The sequence below is a fragment of the Marmota flaviventris genome, chromosome 3 (genome assembly GCF_047511675.1).
Source record: "Marmota flaviventris isolate mMarFla1 chromosome 3, mMarFla1.hap1, whole genome shotgun sequence".
In the NCBI taxonomy this organism is placed as follows: Eukaryota; Metazoa; Chordata; class Mammalia; order Rodentia; family Sciuridae; genus Marmota; species Marmota flaviventris.
The window spans coordinates 99,259,409-99,272,924 of NC_092500.1; the positions used below are offsets into that span (position 1 = coordinate 99,259,409).

A 13,516-nucleotide genomic window follows, 5' to 3' on the forward strand; every position below is an offset into this window, starting at 1 on the left:
CCCCATTGCCAGACAGCAGAGGTCTACACACACAACTGAATACACAGCTTGTTTCAATCCAACATCATCCAGTTACAGCAATCAGTCATTATCTTAATAATTATACATAGCTTAACTCAATTATCATCATCTCAATGGCTCGCCGGGTCACCTCTCAACCACTCCCTCTGGCAAAATGCCAGGCGCCATCCCAACCTGGCCGTGGCTCCCAACAATGAAAGAAGAAAATCCTGTCTTCAAAATTCCTCCATGTCCACGTGAAAGTTTGGAGAAAGAATCTTTTTTTGATGACATAAAGGGCATTGGGTCTCATGAGCCAATAAAAATTAAAACCCAGTCAGTCCAAAAATCATTTGAACTTGCATCAGTCATTCAGTTAAATCCCTATAGAATTGCTGAAACAAAGTCTCTGCAAAACAACCAAGATGCATTCTTTGAAAATATCCAGTGATCCAGGAGCAGACCTTTCTCGGTATAAAATGGATGTTACTGTAATTGATACAAAGGATGGCAGTCAGTCAAGATCAGGAGGAGAGACAGCACACATGAATTGTATACTGTTCAGTGAAACTATGCTTCTAAAGATGAAGAACAGCAAAAAGGAGAGAAAAATCCAAATGGAGAAAAAAAATGAACTATAGTTTGGAAGATATGTTTGATTTCACAACACGTGAAGAATATGAATCTTTTTTTTTTTTTTTTTAAGAATATGAATCTTGTTTGGCAGATAATTTCCCCCAGATGGCAGATGAAGAGGAGGAATGGTTTGCTGCCACAAAGAAACCAAACATACAAGTTGATCAACAATATAAAGTCAAGCAGAAAATATTTCTGGAGTTACATTTTAAAGATGGTCAGAGAGACTAATTTCCAAAAACTTCCTCATATTGAGGTAGTTCAGAAAAAAGAAGAGAGAAGAAAGTTGTTTGAGCACACATGTAAAGAATATGAAATATTTTTGTTAGTAGTATTATGCAGATATGCCAGGAAAAGAAAGAAAAAAGAAGTTAGCTTCATGCTCAACACACCAATTTCGCTATATTCCACCAAGCACACCAGAGAATTTCTGGAAAGTTGATTTTCCTTCCACACAGACTTGTATGGAAATAGGTTATATTAAGGAAGATCTGATATTTGTCCCCATTCAAAAAGACGGCAACCTTACAACACAATGTTTTCTCCAAAACACAAGGAGCAGAAGACAGATATATATATTTGAAGTGAAAACTAAAGGATGGAGGAAAGTTTTTCCTTTTTTAGTTATTTATAGTTAAAATTGGTATTAAACATCAATTACTTTAGGTTAAAATTTAAATTTTAATATATTTCCTTCTATTATGTGAAACTTTGTCAACTCTTGAAACACATGACCAAAGGAAAAAAACCAAATCCTTATAAGCTAATGCTAAAAATATAATGTTGATAATATGCCTCTTGGGAAATCATCAGGTTTTTTTCTTTTCTTTTTCTAATAACTTATTGTACCTCCCTCATTGTTTGGCTAAGCAGTGGGGAAGAGGTTGTAGGAGGTTGACCATGTTTAAGAAAACTATATTGTTCATTGAATTAATGGAGGTAGTATTCACAATGTTTAAAAATAAAAGAATAAAAGATCATAAGCCTAGTTTCTCTCCCCACCCCATCCTTTCCCCAACTTTTACTTTTTATCTCAGATAGCTTCTAAACCCAGGAGCTATTCCCATGCTGTTAAAAGGAGCATAGGACCCAAGCTAAATGGATCCCTCTGGACAAGCATGACAAATAGGCTTTATCTGCCATAAACATCCACCCTATTCCTCACAGTCTTAAGATTCTGTTGTAGGGCTCATGCTAGAAGGCACCAAATCATTTGATTTAGGCTCAGATTACCTACAATTAACCAATGTACTGAAGCTCTTTGTGGAGTTAAATCATCTCAGAAGGAATTCATTTTGAAGTTTAAGACCACATCCTTAGTATAAAATACTGTTACTTTCCCCTACCATAAAAAGTTCCTTATGGGCTGGGGTTGTAGCTCAACGGTAGAGTGCTTGCCTTGCATGCATGAGGCCCTGAGTTCAATCCTCAGCACTACATAAAAATAAATAAATAAAAATAAAGATATTATGTCCATCTACAACTAAAAATATATATTTAAAAAAATTTCCTTATGGATTCTCAGGGCTTTGGCATTGGATGATTTCTCAAGTCTTTTTATAATTTGTATATATGTCACCTCGAAAACACTAAAAGAATGTCATTTTATTTCTTACAAGTGTCATAAAGTTTTCTCTTTCATGAAATGAGTTGGTTTTGAAGAAAGAAAAAATAATTCTCAGATGCTGCTCTAAAAGCTAATGACAAAGCCCAACCAGGTTAAGAGTAAAAGGTCAGTTCCCCTCCTGAGCAAGTGTTGGTAGGAAGTGTTGCCTGTACATATGTTACTGAGATCTCTTATTAAAAGAAATTTGAAGTTACATAACAAACTTCTCCACTTGTTTTTTGTTTCTTTGTTTTCACAATAGAATTCTTAATAACGATGAGGGCATTCTCTAGTTCAACATAGCATAAGTCCATAAAAAGGCAATCCTTTTCTCTGTGATTGACAAGGTGAAGAGCTAGTGCCCTCTCAAGTTCAAAATAAAATAAAATTTTACATATTTTCCACACTTTACAGACAAACTTTCTAGGGAGAATAATTTGGACTATAGCATTACTCATTTTATTTTCCATCTCACAACAGGCTGTCTTTGTCTCAGTATTTTAAGTAATTAGGTCTAAAGTAAGCAATACACTGAGCAAACTTTATAGTTGGGAGATGAACAGGTCAAGGAGAGGAGTGAAGGGGGAGCACTAAAACTGAAATAACAACACAATGTGTCATGGTGGCCTTTATTTCACTGTGGGTAGCAAAAAGTCACAACAAGTCACTTAGCATGTCTGTGTGTTTAGCACACTGAAAAGTTTGGAATAGCCTGCAAATATTCATCCTTATTTAAACATAGAAATCTAGTAGTTGCATAAGTAATGCTGATAGTACTGTTTAGTCATTGAATATATTTACATTTCTAGACTGTTTCTGTGGTCTTAGCTCACAACTGGATTGGGTTTGGAAATAGTTATTATCATTCTTTCAACGAAACCAAAATCTGGCCAGAAAGCCAGGCTGCCTGCTTGGATTTGAATTCTCACTTCTGAAGATAGATACTGAAGAAGAGCTAGGTTAGACATTCCTATTCTGTCAAAACTGTATTTGTTTTGGAAGCATTGGTGATGAACACCATGCTTTGACAAGCTGAATATTCTCAAGGATGTATGATATTATCTCATTTGATTTATTTTATTCAGAAATAAATTAGAGATACTATGTCACTAGAATATTTAATAATTCAAGAAACCAAAGCAATATATGAAGTAATATTCTGAGATTTGGTCTAGTAGTATTAAGGGGGTATGTGCAAGCCCTTGGGAGATCATTTACCATCAACTCTTTTTTTTTACCATCAAGTCTTGAATCAGGAAGGAATAGATCATAATATACACACATTTATGATTTATGAATTTTTTTTCAACAGGATGTCTTATCAACATTTTGAATGGTAGGATGGATAGGTCTCAAAATCAATTAAACCAATGGGTCCTGGTTATGGGAAGATGGCACCACTGTGGAGAAAAGTCTGTAAGTACAGTGTTTGGATAAACTATACTTTTATGAAAGTAATGGGGTTGTATTTGTGTTACCTAAGTTACAGAAAAGCAACTAAGAAAAAGGGAATTATGCTATATGATGACCAATATGTGCAAAATAATTGGGAAAAAATTTCCAGCTCTCTTAAAATAATTTCACCTTTAGAACATTTATATTTTTAACTTTATTGGACTCCTAGGAGGTATTTGTGAATAATTTTATGTAAGTTTAGAAATCTATAAACCTATATTATTTTCTTGTATTTGCTATTTGATTTATAATTCTATTTACATAAATAAAATAGGAATACACAGTGCCTAATATTTTCTATTAAGCTTACTGTTTTGTAATTAAAGACTATCAGTCAACATAGTATTTTCTTTTGTTCTTGTTTTATTCTATTTTTTATCCTTTTAGGCTTGTATTTGGTTTTGCTAATTTTAAGTTTGAGATAAAATTAGTATTTGCACGTACCACACCTTGATTTTTAAAAGTCATTGTTATTGTTATTTCTACAGAGTACTACTGCAGGAAAAGAAGAGGCAAAGCTGTTCTTATGTGAATGAAAAGTATATTTATTCTAATAACTGTTCCTCTAGGAAAATTTATATCTGTGAGTTTAATATATAGCAACATCTATTTTACCCACACATGTTGTTATTAAACCCTAACTAACAAGACACCAACTACATTGGTTATTTGTTGATTTTATAATTTTTAAATAAGTTGTGGCTAGATTGTATGATAGGAAACTATATGACAACTGCTCATCTGGGAAAATATAAGTTTATGACTTTAATATATAGCAGTTTCTGTTTGATATACTAACCAATAAAATATTCATAAAATATTTGGTTATGTTTTATATTTTATAAAATTGATTGATTTATGTTTTTAATAATTTATTTCTGAGTATTTTTACCACATTCATAATATTATAGTTAAATTTCTGAAATTTTTATTTGTATCAGGATGAGGAAAACTTATCACCTATACATTTCTTGGGTGTAATTATCCTCCATATTATATTTCATATAACATTAATTCATTAAACAGAGTTAGCAAACACCATCTATGAACTAAACAGCTTTGGAGAATTCCAGGGATATACAGGTAAGAAAAGTTTTTGTATCAGTTAAATCTCCTCTCCCCTCCCCTCCCCTTCATGTCTGTGTGTTTAGCACACTGAAAAGTTTGGAAAAGCCTGAAAGTCCTTCCTTCCTTCCTTCCTTCCTTCCTTCCTTCCTTCCTTCCTTTCTTTCATTTTTCTTTTTTCTCCCCTCTCCCTTCTCCTTCTTCTTCTCTCCCCTCTCCCTTCTCCTCTCTTCCTTCTCCCATCTCCCTTCTTTCTTCCTCCTCTTAAGACACAGGGTCTTGCTATGTTGCCCAAGTAGGACCCAAGCTCCCAGGCTCAAGAGATCCTCCTGTTTCAGTCTCCTGTATAGCTGGGTCTATAAGTGTGTGCCTCTAGGCAAGCCTTAATTAAGATTTTGATATGAAATATATAACTTTTGAGATTGTTCCAAAGATTTAACAAAGTTACCACTTAGAGCAGTGAGGATAAGTTTAATGAAGAAAACAGCAACAAATAAAAATTAAGGTTGAAAAGTTAAGAAACTCAGAGAGAAGCAACAGTGAGAAGCCACTACCATTGCTAGTCAGTGGTACACTGAGGTTAGCTGGTATGGGATCCAGGTCTATTTTTCTTTCTTTCTTTTTTTCTCTCTCTCTCTATAAAAATAAATGTAAATGTGCCGCAGTCTGGCTGGGCACAAATCACGAGCCACTCAAGCAGGAACAAACCTTATTTCTTTTTTTTTTCCCCATTTATTTATTTATTTATTTTTGAGGTTCTTTTTTTATTTTTATATTTTTTTCTTTTAATTTTTATTGTTGGTTGTTCAAAACATTACATAGTTCTTGATATATCATATTTCACACTTTGATTCAAGTGGGTTATGAACTCCCATTTTTACCCCATATACAGATTGCTGAATCAAATCAGTTACACATCCATTGATTTACATATTGCCATACTAGTGTCTGTTGTATTCTGCTGCCTTTCCTATCCTCTACTATCCCCCCTCCCCTCCCCTCCCCTCCCCTCTTCTCTCTCTACCCCCTCTACTGTCATTCATTTCTCCCCCTTGTATTATTTTTCCCTTTCCCCTCACTTCCTCTTGTATGTAATTTTGTATAACCCTGAGGGTTTCCTTCCATTTCCATGCAATTTCCCTTCTCTCTCCCCTTCCCTCCCACCTCTCTCATCCCTGTTTAATGTTAATCTTCTTCTCATGCTCTTCGTCCCTACTCTGTTCTTAGTTACTCTCCTTATATCAAAGAAGACATTTGGCATTTGTTTTTTAGGGATTGGCTAGCTTCACTTAGCATAATCTGCTCTAATGCCATCCATTTCCCTGCAAATTCTATGATTTTGTCATTTTTTAATGCAGAGTAATACTCCATTGTGTATAAATGCCACATTTTTTTTTATCCATTCATCTATTGAAGGGCATCTAGGTTGGTTCCACAGTCTTGTTATTGTGAATTGTGCTGCTATGAACATCGATGTAGCAGTGTCCCTGTAGCATGCTCTTTTTAGGTCTTTAGGGAATAGACCAAGAAGGGGAATAGCTGGGTCAAATGGTGGTTCCATTCCCAGCTTTCCAAGAAATCTCCATACTGCTTTCCAAATTGGCTGCACCAATTTGCAGTCCCACCAGCAATGTACAAGTGTACCCTTTTCCCCACATCCTCGCCAGCACTTGTTGTAAGATAACAAATAACCCAATCAACAAATGGGCCAAGGACCTGAACAGACACTTCTCAGAGGACATACAATCAATCAACAAGTACATGAAAAAATGCTCACCATCTCTAGCAGTCAGAGAAATGCAAATCAAAACCACCCTAAGATACCATCTCACTCCAGTAAGATTGGCAGCCATTATGAAGTCAAACAACAAACTTTATTTCTGAACTCATGCGAATGCCACCCACGCGGCCCTTCCAAGAACTCCTTTTTTGTCCAATCTCCACCAGCACTCCACGCGCACTCCCTGGGAACTCTCTCCGCCCTCAACGGGGCTCCGTGAGAACTCCAAGGGGAACTCTGCAAGAACTCAATGGGAACTCAACGGGAACTCCACGAGAACTCAAAAGTAGCGGGCCAAGGCAGCAGCGGCCGCCCTATTGCTGGACAGCAGGGGTCTATTTACAACTGAATACACAGCCTGTTTCAATCCAGCGTCATCCAGTCACAGCAATTATACACAGCTTAATTATCATCATCTTTATTATTATTATTATTAGTTGTTCAAAATGTTACAAAGCTCTTGACATATCATATTTCATACATTTGATTCAAGCAGATTATGAACTCCCATTGTTACCCCATATACAGATTGCAGAATCACATCGGTTACACATCCACTTTTTTACATACTGCCATACTAGTGTATGTTGTATTCTGCTGCCTTTCCTATCCTCTACTATCCCCCCTCCCCTCCCCTCCCCTCCCCTCCCATCTTCTCTCTCTATCCCATCTACTGTAATTCATTTCTCTCTCTTGTTTTTTCCCCTTTCCCCTCACTTCCTCTTATATTTAATTTTGTATAACAATGAGGGTCTCGTTCCTTTACCAATTATCATCATCTTAATGGCTTTCTGGTGTCACCTCTCAACCACTCCTTCTGGCAAAATGCTAGCCGCCATCCTGGCTGTGGCTCTTAACATAAATGAATACATTACCATTTGAAAACCTTGTGTTGATATGACATTCATGATGGAATATAGAAGTTTTATGCTTTTAATTCAAGGGGCAATAATAGACACAAGATTAAAAAAAATTTTTCTTAGAAAAAAGAAATCATCACTGTCAGCATATTTATTCTTTTTGTTCAAAATACCTGTCTTAAAGTTCTGACACTCTTTCTTTTGCTTTATCTAGTCTACTAACTCAAGAAATTAGAAGGAACCAAGGCTATATAAAACAAACCCAAAGCCAATATCATACTTCATGGGGAAAAGTATTTCCTCTAAAATTAGGAACAAGACAGAAATATCCACTTTCACCACTCCTATTCAACATAGTACTTAAAATTTTAGCCAGAATAACTAGACAAGAGAACAAAATAAATGTGATACAAATAGGAAAGAAAACGTCAGATTCTCACATCTTGTTTTCAGATGATGTGATCTTAGACCTAGAAGATTTAAAAAGCTCCACCAAAAGACTTCTAGTATTAAGAAGAAGAATTCAACAAAGTAGCAGGATACAAAATCAATATACAAAGACCAATAGCTTTCCTATGCACCATGAATTAATACACTGGAAAATTTTCAGGAAAAAAATCCCATTAATAATTGTCTTTTTAAAAAGCTGGTAATAAACCAAATAAAGGAGGTAAATGACCTGTACAATGAAAATTATAGAATAATGAAGAAAGAAATTGAAGAAGAAACTAGAAGATGTAAAAAACTTCCCATAAAGATAGCCATATGCATAGGTAGAATTAATATTGTTAAAATGGCTATATTACCAAAATTGATCAAGATATTCAATGCAATCCCTATTAAAATACCAATGGCATTCTTTACAGAACTAGAAAAAATAGTACTGAAATTCACATGGAAGAATAAATTACCCCAAATAGTCACATCAATTGTAAGGAAATAAAGCAATGCTGGAGAAATCATAATATCGAACATCAAATTGTACTACAGAATTATAGTAACAAAAACTGCATGGTATTGGCATAAAAACTGCCGCAGTCTGGCTGGGCACAAATCACGAGCCACTGAAGCAGGAACAAACTTTATTTTTGAACTGCAGGAAAACACTTCACACAGCTCCCGGGGAATCCTCCCCAACTCCACGTGGCTCGTGCAGGAACCCCCAGCCGGAAATATCTCTCCCGGAAATCCCTCCTCCTGCACTTCCCCAACCAATGGGAACTCTCGGGGAATCCCCGGAAATCCCCACGAGAACTCCAAAATAGTGCAAGAACTCAAAAATTGCGGCAGAGGCGGATAGTAATGCCTCGCCTGTCAATCAATACTGTTGGCAAAATGCCAGGGGCCATACAGACTCGGCTGTGGCTCTCAGCAAAAAACAAACACATAGACTAATGGAACAGAATAGAAGACATAGACACAAATCCACACAGATACAGTCATCTGATTCTTGACAAACATATCAAAAACATACATTGGAGAAAAGACAGCAATTTTAAGAGCTGGTGCTGGAACAACTGTATATCTATATGCAGAAGAATGAAAAAAAAATCAAATCAAAGTGGATCAAAGACCTAGGAATTAGACCAGAAAACTTGCAACTTCTAGAAGAAAATGTACGGTTGTCATTCCAACATATACACACAGGCAATGACTTCCTCAGTAGGACTCCAAAGGTTCAGGAAACAATACCAAGAATTAATAAATAAGATGACATCAAATTAAAAAGCTTTCTCACTGCAAATGAAACAAAAGAATGAAGAGAGAACACACGAATGGGAGAAAATTTTTGTCAGCTACTCTTCTGATAGAAGATTAATTTCCAGGATATGTAAAGGGCTCAAAAGACTTCCCATTAAAAAGAAAAAAAATAATAATTTGGCAAAGGAATCAAACAGACATTTCTCAACAGAATAAAAGCAAATAGCCAATAAATATATTTTTTAAAAAGTTCAACATCTCTAGCAACCAGGAAAATGCAAATCAAAACTACACTGAGATTTCATCTCACTCCAGCTAGAACGGCAGTCATCAGAATAAAAGTAATAACAAATGCTGGTGATGATGTGGGAAAAGGAACACTTTTGGTAGGACTGTAAATTAGTGTAGAGATTCCTCAAAAGACTAGGAATGGAACAACCATATGACTCAGCCATACTACTCATTGGCATTTATCCTAGAAAATCAAAGTTAGCATACTATAGCTATATATGCATACCCATGTTCATAGCCACAAAATTCACAATAGTCAAATTTTGGAGCCAGTCTAGGTGTGAGATAGATATATATATATATATATATATATATATATATATATATATATTTTTTTTTTTTTTTCAGTCACAAAGGATAATAAAATTATATTATTTGCCTGCAAATGGATAAAACTTGAGAGCATTATGTGAAGCAAAATTTGAAAAAGTCAAGGGTTGTATGCTTTTTCTCTTATATGAAAGCTGAAGAAGCTAAGGGATGGGGAAGAAGAAAAGAACAAGGGAGAGGAGGAAATCTATTGAATATAGAAGGGAGACCAGCAGAGTAGAGGTAGATGAGCCATAGAAGGGAGGAGTTGAGGGAAGGAAGAGGTACTGGGGAATGAAATTGATCAAACTATTTTATGAGCATGTACAAATATGTAACAATGAATCCCACTATTTTGTATAGTTATACTGTACTGACAACATTTTTTTAAAAAAACATTCTTTGCATTCTTTATCAATTATTTCATTCATGTTGGTATGTTTCAAATCATTACTAGAGTTATGATCTTTAGGATGTGTTATATTACTCTGTTTCTTTATGTTTCTTATGTTCCTATGTTGAGATTTGTGCACTTGACAGAATGGATATCTTTACCACTTTTATAGGATGACTTTCTTTTTAGGTGATTTTTTTTCTCAAGATGTGTCTTGGGATATTAGCTTGTTATGCAATATTGCTGAGCCAGACTGCGGCACAATATTGAGTTTATTTCCAGTTAGGAACCATAGTGTAACTTCCCTGCAGTTTTTTCAGTTATGATTAGTGAATTGGGCACAGTGCTTATCATATCAGAGTCAGAGAGATCCACTGTCTGTAAATCACTCAAAAGTGTGGACAGTCTGTTGAACACAGTGGAACACGCCTATAATCTCAATAGCTCAGGAGGCTGAGGCAGGAGGATCACAAGTTCAAAGCCAGCCTCAGCAACTTAGCAAGACCCTAAGCAACTTAGCAAGATCCTATCTCAAACAGAACATAACAGAAACCAAAAAAAAAAAAAAAAAAAATTAAAAAGGGCTTAGGGATGTGGCTAAGTGGTTGAGTGCCACTGGGTTAAATCTCCAGTATCAAAAAACAAAACAACAACAATAAAAAAAAAAAAAAACAGTGTGGACATTCTGAATTTTGGCAGTTCAGGCAGGTGGGCTGTATACAGAGAGTGTATGATATGCACCCTGTGTAGCTACTTTTGCAATGGGAGTGGTGGTCCTTATTGGATGATGGAGGCACTTTTGATATTGACTCTTTACTTGAGAGAGGTTGTAGTATTTGCTGTTCTAGTCATGGTGAAAGACCTGAAGCTTTGTCTCCTGATTAGATTCTATTGTGGGTTGTGGTGTATCATGGGTGGGGCAGGGTGGGGGAAGTAATCATGGCACTATCTCTGTGGCACTCAAAAGCCAGTCTCATTAGTAGTGAGTGATCAGACAAGGTGCAGGTGCAATGGATGGTGGGGATCCACCTAGGTATGGTAGCAGCAGAAACTATTGTTCCTCTCTGCTGCTTCTGTTGTCACTGTGCCTGGTAGCAGGACCTCAAAACCCCCGAGGTGTGCATGACTGGGAATGGAAAAGTAGCTGGGTTCCCCTCCACCCAATCTCTCAATTCTTTCAGTTGTAGTTCCCTAAGGGATTGAGCAGGAGGAGTGAGTTGAAGCTGGAGCCAAGAATAATTCCTCTCAGCTTAGGTGTTTGAGGAGTTAGCTAAAGAGGAACACAGCTGGCCCAAAGTCTCCCTGCATCCTTCTCTGAACTCCTGGGGCCTGGGCAACAGCTGGAACTGCCGCAGCATTGCTCCAGACAACCCCAGCACGTCTCTTTGGGTGGGGGAGCAGTGCAATCAGTGTTCTTTCCCTGCCTCATTAGTAACTGGTATCTATGAAGAGTGTTGAAAGAATGGTGACAAGAAGCATGTAAATAACTACCCTTAGTCCTGGCACCTGTGTGAAATCACACATGAGAGCTTGTACCCTGGTCTCAGAGGGAAGGCTCCCCAATTCCCCAATTTTTGAGTGAGGTGCTCTCTATTCCTTCCTGTGTCATATAACAAAACCCTTCAGTGTAGTGCTCTCAGGGAGTTTGTGACAGATTCACTCTACTAACACATGTTTGATTCATGAGATGGCTGCTGCTTAACCAGTGCAGTGGAGTGTCTGTGGGGTAAGTGCTGGGGTTTCTAACCTCTGGAGCAGTTCAAAAGCAGGCATCAGGTATTTCTCAGGATGGCTCCTAGCTACAGCACTGTGGGTCTTCACTGGGGGATGAAGTGAATTCCTTTCCAAAGTCTAGGCTACTGTGTAGAATTCAGGTTTCTCATCCATGTAGGAGGTGAGCCTGTAAGAATTGAGAAGTTTTCTAATAGCTAGGATTGCAAGAATCTGTACTGACAGTTTGCTGGTACTCTCTCTCACTTGTACCTATGTGGACGGCACAGCACCCTGGCTACAAAGCCAGGGCAGCAGGCACTGAGTTATTTTGTCTTCCTAAACTACTGTCCTAGGTCGTTGAATTTTACAAGGTATCAGTTTTTCCCCTGTTGAATTCCAGTGTTCTACCCATGACCACTCACCTCAATATGCAGTTATACACCTCTTGCTTTGTTTTTCTTTCTGGAAAGGCAGATGAGTGCTAGGTGCCTGTATTTAGTCATTTTGCTAATCCAAGCCAGTTTATCTGCTTAGTTCTTATGATGGTCTGGATATGAGATTTCCCCCAAAATCTCCTGTGTTAACAAAGAAAGTGTAACCCAGTGAGTCTGTTAATCTGATTAATGGATTAATAATTTGAATGGATTATTGGGTAGTAACTAGAGGCAGGTGGGCCATAGCTGGAGAAAGTGGGTCACTCAGGACATATATTGTGGATTATATATTATGTTCCTGGATCCTTGTGCTCTTTCTCTGCTTCCTGGCTACCACAACAGAGCAGCTTTCTTTAACCATTTCCTTCCATCATGATGTTCTGCCTCACCTAGGGCTCAGAACAATGGAATCAGCAGACTGAAGCCTCTGAAACTATGAGCCAAAATACACTTTTCCTCTTCTAAATTGTTCTTGTCATGTATTTTTGTTACAGTGAAGTGTAAAGTTGACTAACAGTTCTTAAATTATGTCATATGTAAACACCTATAATCCTTACTTATTAAGAGTGACTCAGTTTAGATATAGTTGTTCTTTCATCATTATATTTTTCTTCTTTCCTTCAACTTCACTTGTTAACACCAGGGTCTTAGTCCATTTTGTGTGACTATAACAAAAGACCTTACACTACGTAAGTTTAAAGAAATGAAGGTTGTTTTATTCATGATTAAGGTAGATGAACAGTTCAAATGGCAGAATATCTGCAAGGGCTTCTCTTGCTACATCACAAGATGGTGGAAGCAACACATATAAATAAACAAATAAAAGCATTCTGTCCATCTACAACTACAAAAAAAAAAGAAAGAAAAAAAGAAAAAAAAAAGAAAATTGCTACTTGCAGAAGAAGCACATAGTTTTGTGCCATCTATCTTCCAATAACTGTTCTGAAGTTGATCAGGTTTAATTTTTAACATCAGAAGAAGTTAAAAATTGCTTTTTTTCCCCTTGTAGTGCTGACAATTGAGTCCATAGCCTCACAGATGCTTGTGAAGTGCTACTACCTACATGCTACATGCTACATGGAAGTGCTACATGCTACCACCGAGCTACACAGTTGAAGATAATTTTAAGATGATTGAGATGGATACTACTAAGGAAACATTGAACAATGAAAAGAAAGACGAGTAAAAATAGTGTGTGGGTGGAAGTAGTGAATGGATCCAAACATAGATAAGTGGATTAAAAAGAGTAAAAAGAGCACAACTTTCTAAGAA

At 36.7% G+C, this 13,516-nt stretch overlaps 1 pseudogene; it reads left to right on the forward strand.

The window, feature by feature from the left end:
• LOC114082901 (DNA endonuclease RBBP8-like) overlaps positions 1 to 1,219 on the forward strand; it is a 71,832-nt pseudogene extending 70,613 nt beyond the window's left edge.
• Positions 1,220 to 13,516: the final 12,297 nt, after the last annotated feature.